The sequence below is a fragment of the Lucilia cuprina genome, chromosome 6 (genome assembly GCF_022045245.1).
Source record: "Lucilia cuprina isolate Lc7/37 chromosome 6, ASM2204524v1, whole genome shotgun sequence".
Lineage (NCBI taxonomy): Eukaryota > Metazoa > Arthropoda > Insecta > Diptera > Calliphoridae > Lucilia > Lucilia cuprina.
Window position 1 is genome coordinate 7,637,655 of NC_060954.1, and position 7,484 is coordinate 7,645,138.

Genomic DNA, 7,484 nt, shown 5'->3' on the forward strand with positions numbered 1-7,484 from the left:
GTTCTAGTTCTGTTCTAGTTCTTTTCTAGTTCTGTTCTAGTTCTGTTCTAGTTCTGTTCTAGTTCTGTTCTAGTCCTGTTCTAGTTCTGTTCTAGTTCTGTTCTAGTTTTCTTCTAGTTCTGTTCTAGTTCTGTTCTAATTCTGTTCTAGTTCTGTTCTAGTTCAGTTCTAGTTCAGTTCTAGTTCAGTTCTAGTTCAGTTCTAGTTCTGTTCTAGTTCTTTTCTAGTTCTTTTCTATTTCAGTTCTTAAATCTAATATAATCTACAGATAAACATAAGATTCATGTTGCCTTTTGTGTAATAATTATAACCATTAAAAGAGTTTCCTATTCCAATTTCATTTAACATTTACTTTTGCCCCTTAATTTACTTATGACCATTAACTTTAGCATATTTTTAGGGATTTTGTTTTGCATTTAAAACGTTTTATACACATTTTACATTTTGAACTTAATTTCATTAAGAACTTTAATAATTGACCCTTCTGGTCTATAAATGAGACAATGTATTCCCTTTGACAAGCAATTTAACGACAATTACTGTGCGTGACAGTAATGTTAGACTGAGCTGAGGTCTTGTTCATATAAATACAGTGAAAATGTTTATTTAAGATTTTGAGTTTAAAGGAAAACCATATAAAATTTGAAAGATATAAAAGGAAAAGAGATATAATTTTTTAGAGAAATTATTATGATGAAAGCATGTTAGTTTTTTAAGTATATTAGGTTTTTGTAAGATTTTTAAGTTAAAGCTTCATTTGTGTTTTGTCTCGTCTAAACATCAAGTCTTGTAATGTCTTTTTTATTTTTTTTTTATAAATTTAAGAGAATTTTATTTTCTTTTTTAATATAAAAACACTTGCAATTTTTCTTATTATTTTAAATTTTTATAAATATTAAAAAAATCAATAAATATACCCAACATTTGTTTATGTGAATTATTATGTAAAATATGGTCAAAACAAATGAAAAACCAAAACAAAAAACTGAATGAATAAATGAAAAAAATACACCATAAAATTGGCTGGAATGATTTGCTCAATAAACAAATCAATACAAACTCTATGTACTCTCACAAAAAAAATAAAACAAATCTATAAAGGATTCACCCAAAACTGTACACCATTTTGAACCATTTACATACGCAGGACCAACATTCTGCGATCATTGCGGTTCCTTATTATATGGCATTTATCATCAAGGTCTAAAATGTTCAGGTAACAAATGAAACAGATAAAAATACGCAATTTTTCTAAAAATTAAAAAGAAACCAAAAAATCCCACTAAAAAATCTTGATCTTTTCTCAAAAAAAGTTCCCCTTTTCTCTATTTTCGAAAAAAAAGTTTTAAAAACTCTTTTGTAACTATCTAACTATCTATCTATCTCTTTCTTTACTCTAACTACTTTTCACTTTTGATTAAACTTGAGCTCTCTTTTTTAACTTTAATTTTTTTAAAAAAATATTTAAAAAAATTTGTTTTTTTCTAAATTTCATTTGGTATGAATGAAAGTAATTTAACAAAATTTTATGTATTTTTTATATTAATTTATTATAAATGTATATTTATTTTTTTGTTGTTATTTAATTAATTTATTTTGTTATTTTTTCTTTAATTTCTAACTAATTTTTATTTTTTTTTTCAGTTTTTATGCAAATTTGTTTTTTTTTTTTAATAAAAAATTGTATTTATTTTAATTTATGCCATTTATAAGTAAGTGTGTGTGTGTGTTTTCATAAGCTTTTTATTTTATACATGTATTTGTTGTATCTTCACTTATAAGGCCAATATAATTATGCTTTTATTGTAAGTATATGTGTGCCTTTGAATGTTTGTGTTAATCATACTCTTTCTCTTTTCAATGAGAAATATGTGTGTGTTTGTGTGAGTGTGTGCCAGACAAAGTGCGTTAGTGTATGAAAGAATGTTTTTCAATATAAAATTAAGAAATAAATCACTTATAGATAATTAAACTATTCAGAATTGCCCTTAATTGAAAGAAATTTTTTGCTAAAAAAAAGTTGCTTTGAATCAAAACAACCTTTTAATAGAAAAGTTGCTCTGAATCAGAACAACTTTGTATTAGGCAAGTTGCTCTTAATTAAAAAAAAAACTATTAACTAGAAAAAGTTGCTCTAAATCAGAATAATTTTTAATTTTAAAATGTTGCTCTTATTCAAAACAACTATTTACTTGAAAAAGTTTCTCTGATGCCGATGAACTTATTACTAAAAAAATGTGCTTTGATTCTGAGCAATATTTAACTAGAAAAGTTGCTCTGAAACAGAAGAACTTTTTATTAGAGAATATATTTTGAATCGCAGCAATTCTTTGCTAGAAAAGTTGCTCTAAATCAGAAGAACTTTTAACTAGAAAAGTTGCTTTGAATTAGAGCCACTTTTTAGTAAAAAAGTTGCTATAATTCATAAAAACTTATTGCTAGAAAAGTTGCCCGGAATAAGAACAACTTTTTACTAGAAAAGTTGATCAGATTCGGAAGAAATTTTTATACAAAAGTTGCTTTGAATCAGAACAACTTTTAGCTAAAAAAGTTGCTATCATTTACAACAACTCTCTGCTAGAAAAGTTGCCCGGAATGAGAACAACTTTTTATTAAAAGAGTTGCTCAAAATTCCAACAACTTTTGACTAGAAAAGTTGCTCTGATTCAGAAGAAATTTTCCTACAAAAGTTGCTTTGAATCAGAACAACTTTTAGCTAAAAAAGTTTCTATCATTTACAACAACTCTCTGCTAGAAAAGTTGCCCGGAAAAAGAACAACTTTTTATTAGAAGAGTTGCTCAAAATTCCAACAACTTTTGACTAGAAAAGTTGCTCTGATTCAGAAGAAATTTTCCTACAAAAGTTCCAACAAATTTTGACTAGAAAAGTTGCTCTGATTCATACGAACTTTATAGTAGAAAGTTGCTCTGATTCAAAAGAAATTTTCCTACAAAAGTTGCTTTGAACCAGAACAATTTTCTACTAAAAAAGTTGCTATCATTCGTAACAACTCTCTACTAGAAAAGTTGCCCGGATTGAGAACAAAATTTTCATTAGAAGAGTTGCTCAAAATTCCAACAACTTTTGACTAGAAAAGTTGCTCTGATTCATACGAACTTTATAGTAGAAAAGTTGCTCTGATTCAGAAGAAATTTTCCTACAAAAGTTGCTTTGAACCAAAACAATTTTCTACTAAAAAAGTTGCTATCATTCGTAACAACTCTCTGCTAGAAATGTTGCCCGGAAGAAGAACAACTTTTCATTAGAAAAGGTTGCTCTGATACATAAGGACTTTTTACTAGAAAAGTTGCTCTGAATCAGAAGAACCTTTTCTACAAAAGTTGTTCTGATTCAAGAGAACTTTTAACAAAAGAAGTTGCTTTGAAACAGATCAACTTTTTACTAGAAATGTTGCTTTGAAACAGAGCAACTTTTTACTAGAAAAGTTGCTCTGAAAGAGATCAACTCTTTACTTAAAAATATATTCTGAATCAGAAGAACTTATTAACAGAAAAAATTGCTCATAAATAAAACTTCTTACTAGAAAAGTTGCTCTAAATAAAAGCAACTATTATCAAGAAAAATTGCTTTGATTCACAATAACTTTCTAATAGAAAAGTTGTATGATTCAGGAAATCTTTCTACTGGAAAAAATGCTCTCATTTATAACAAATTTTTGTTAGAAAAGTTGCTTGGAATAATAATAACAACTTTTCACTAGAAGAGTTGTTTAAAATTCCAACAACTTTTTACTGGAAAAGTTGCTCTGATTTTTACTAGAAACGTTGCTTTAATTACTTAGAACTTTTCACTACAAAAGTTGTTTTGATCCAGAAGAACTTTTTTCAACAAAAGTTGCTTCGAATCAGGAGAACTTTTAACTAGAGAAGTTGCTTTGAAATATAACAAATTTTTACCAGAAAAGTTGCTGTGAAACATAACAAATCTTCACTAAAAATGTTGCTCTGAACTTTTCACTCGAAAAATTTGCTTTAAATCAAAACAACTTTTTTTCTCGAAAATTTTCTTTGATTCAAAACAAATTTACACTAGAAATTCTTTAAACTGAAACAATTTTTCACTAGAAAAGTTGTTGTGAACCACTAAAGTTGTTGAGATTTTGCAACTTTCTTTTACCTCACTTCCTACGCTAAATGCAACATATTTTATAGAAATCTTGACATTTACTTCCTCTTCAAAAAAACATTAAATTTTTTAGTTATTTTTAATTTATTTCTCTGTTAAATAAATAAAATGTAAATATTTTTTTTTTTATTTTTCATAAATAATTTATAACAAAAAAATGAGCAAAAAAGAAACATATTCAACAAATAATTTTATACATATTTACAAATACCATTAAACGTGGGCTTTAGTTTTCAAAAAAAAAAAAAAAAAACGTTAACAAATATTTACGTGCTTAACTATGAATATATGACCTTTAAAAGTTAAATACGTAAATGTACGAAATGAAATTAAATGAAATGTATTTGTAAATATTTAAAAAAATAATTAATATTATAATTAAAATATTTCATAGTTCAGAGTCTGAACAACATTTTTAGTAAAATGTTGCTACAACTATTTAAATAAAAAACTGCTCAAAGTTGTGTAAAAAGTTTTTTAGACTTTGAGCATCTTTTTACTCAAAAAATTGCTTGGAGTCTGAACTACATTTGTAATGAAAATATGCTCTAAGCATGAACAACTTTTTCAGTAAAAAGTTGCTCTGAGTCTGAACAATTTTTTGGACCAAAAGTTGCTTTAAGTGTGAACAACTTACCTGGTAAAAAAGTTATTCGGAATATGAGCAATATTTTCAGTACAAAATTTCGAAATGTAAACAACTTTTGTAATGAAAAAGTATGAAAAACTTTTTTTGTCAAAAGTTGCTCAGAATCTGAACAATATTTTCAGTATAAAGTTGCTCTGAGTGTGAACAACATGCCTGGTAAAAAGTTTCTAAGAGTCTCAGCAACTTTTCTGGTAAAAAGCTGCTCAAAGTCTGAAAATTTTTTCCAATAAAATGTTGCTCTGAGATTAAACTACTTTTGTAGTAAAAAGTTGCTCATAGTTTGAACAACTATGTTCAGACTCTGAGCAACTTTTTTAGTCAAAAGTTGCTCAGAGTCTTAACAACTCTTCTGCTATAAAATTGCTCTAAAACTAGACAACTTTTCTAGTAAAAAGCTGCTCAAAGTCTGATCAACTTTTCTAGTATAAAGTTGCTCAGAGTCTTAACAACTCTTCTGCTATAAAATTGCTCTAAAACTAGACAACTTTTCTAGTAAAAAGTTGCTCAAAGTCTGATCAACTTTTCTAAAAGTTGCTCAAAGACTGAACAATTTTTCCAATAAAAAGTTGCTCACAGTCTGAACAACTTTTCTAGTAAAAAGTTGCTAACAGTCCGAACAACTTTTCTAGTCAAAAGTTGCTCAGAGTCTTAACAACTCTTCTGCTATAAAATTGCTCTAAAAACTAGACAACTTTTCTAGTAAAAAGCTACTCAAAGTCTGAACAACTTTTCTAGTAAAATGTTGCTCACAGCCTTAACTACATTTCTAGTAAGAAGTTGGCCTGAGTTTCAACCACTTTTCTGGCAAAAAGTCTGATCAACTTTTCTAGTAAAAAGTTGCTTAAAGTCTGGACAAGTGTTCAAATAAAAAAGTTGCTCAGAGTCTATGTTTCCATTTAAAATATGCCTTGAGTTTAAACAACTTTTCTAGTGAAAAGCTGCTTAAAATCTGTACAAGTTTTTTAGTAAAAAGTTGCTCTGAGTGTGAACAATTTGTCTAGTAAAAAGTTGCCCAGAGTCTGAAAACATTTTCTAGTAAAAAAGTTGCTCAGAGTGTGAAACACTTTTCTGCTAAAAAGTTGATCAAAGTCTGGACAATTTTTCTGCTAAAAAGTTACACAAAGTCTGAACAAGTTTTCTAGTAAAAAGTTGCTTTGAGTATGAACCACTTTTCTAGTAAAAAGTTGCTGCGATTCATATTACTTTTATTATCTAAATTCCGAAGATATTGCTTGACATATTTTAAATAAATTAAAGTTGATAGTTTATCTTTAAACCCCAAAAATATGCAGTAAAACTAATTGCTATTATAACTTTTACTAATGTAGGACAACATATGGTCGACCTCAATTTTGTTATAATATCCTTATGAACCCGTATGTTTTCTTATCATTATCAAAGAAACAGGTACAGGCAGGATATAACAAAAACACACAAACACGCACACACACACTCACACAACACAAGTACAAACGAAAAATAAGTCTTTACCTTTTTAGGGGGAAAAGCTATTTACACAAATAAAAACATGTATAAGTATATATACATATGTATGTATATGTATCTACATATGTATAAGTACATATATGTTTTCTTTATAAATATTTCAAACTAATTAAATATGCATAAAAAAGTCATTGAAATTAAATATTTACTTATACACATACACATAAAAAAGGTGTTTTAAAAATAATTTATATTAATTAAAAAATAAAGTATACTTTTTGGGTTTCTCAACAAAAGCCAAGGGAAATTTATAATATTTCAAGGAAATTGTATATTAATGAAGGGAATTTTATGTATTTTAAATTTAACAAATATTTGTTAAGGGGGAATTACAAACACAAATACATTTCATACAGTACGTATAAGTAATATCTATTACATTTTTTTTTCTAAAAATACTCATACGCATAAGTTGTTCTTTTACCAACTATTAGCAAAAAGCAAGAAAACAAAAACATAAATTCTTTTACCAATTATAACTTTGTGTAACGAATTGCCCCTTTCTGACCTTGTATCTCTAAATTTAAGACCCTCAACTTTCCAACAAACAAACAAACTTAGTTGTAGTTTCTAACTTGCCATTATCAATTACACGCAGTAAATTAATTCAAATATTTGTTATGCATTTGTTAGGGGTTTTCTTTTTCTCTTCAATAAATTGCTTTAGTTTCTTTCTCTACAATCTCTTTTTTTTTCTTTTAATAGCATAATCTATAGAGAAAAAAATACAGTTTTTTTAAGAAAAATTCTCAATATTTGTTAGCAATTTGGAGTAGTCTGAATCTGTCAAAAAGTTTTAAATGTTTCTTGTTATTTTTTTTTTACTTAGTTATTACTTTGTGTATTTTCCTGCAAATGTGCTTAAAGTTGTAGGGGTATTGAAAACTATTTTAAAAATGAAGATCGAGATAAACGAATTGAAACTGACAAGTTGACGTGAAGAAGAAAATTGTAGAGAATTGTTCAAGGGAAAAAAAGAATTGTTAAAACAACATTTATGAGATTAAAAACCAGCAAAAAAACAGAACTAGAACAGAACTAGAACAAAACTAGAACAAAACTAGAACAAAACAGAAACAGAACTAAAACAGAACAAGAACAGAACTAGAACAGAACTAGAACAGAACTAGAACAGAACTAGAACAGAACTAGAACAGAACTAGAACAGAACTAGAACAGAAC

General features: G+C 27.1%; 1 protein-coding gene across 1 annotated transcript in view; it reads left to right on the forward strand.

The window, feature by feature from the left end:
* Nucleotides 1-1,002: 1,002 nt before the first annotated feature.
* LOC111684366 (protein kinase C, brain isozyme) overlaps nucleotides 1,003-7,484 on the forward strand; it is a 31,139-nt gene continuing 24,657 nt past the window's right edge. The window contains exon 1 of the mRNA XM_046955261.1: nucleotides 1,003-1,216. The gene's annotated coding sequence lies outside the window, so the exon portion shown is untranslated. The remainder of the gene's footprint in view (nucleotides 1,217-7,484) is intronic.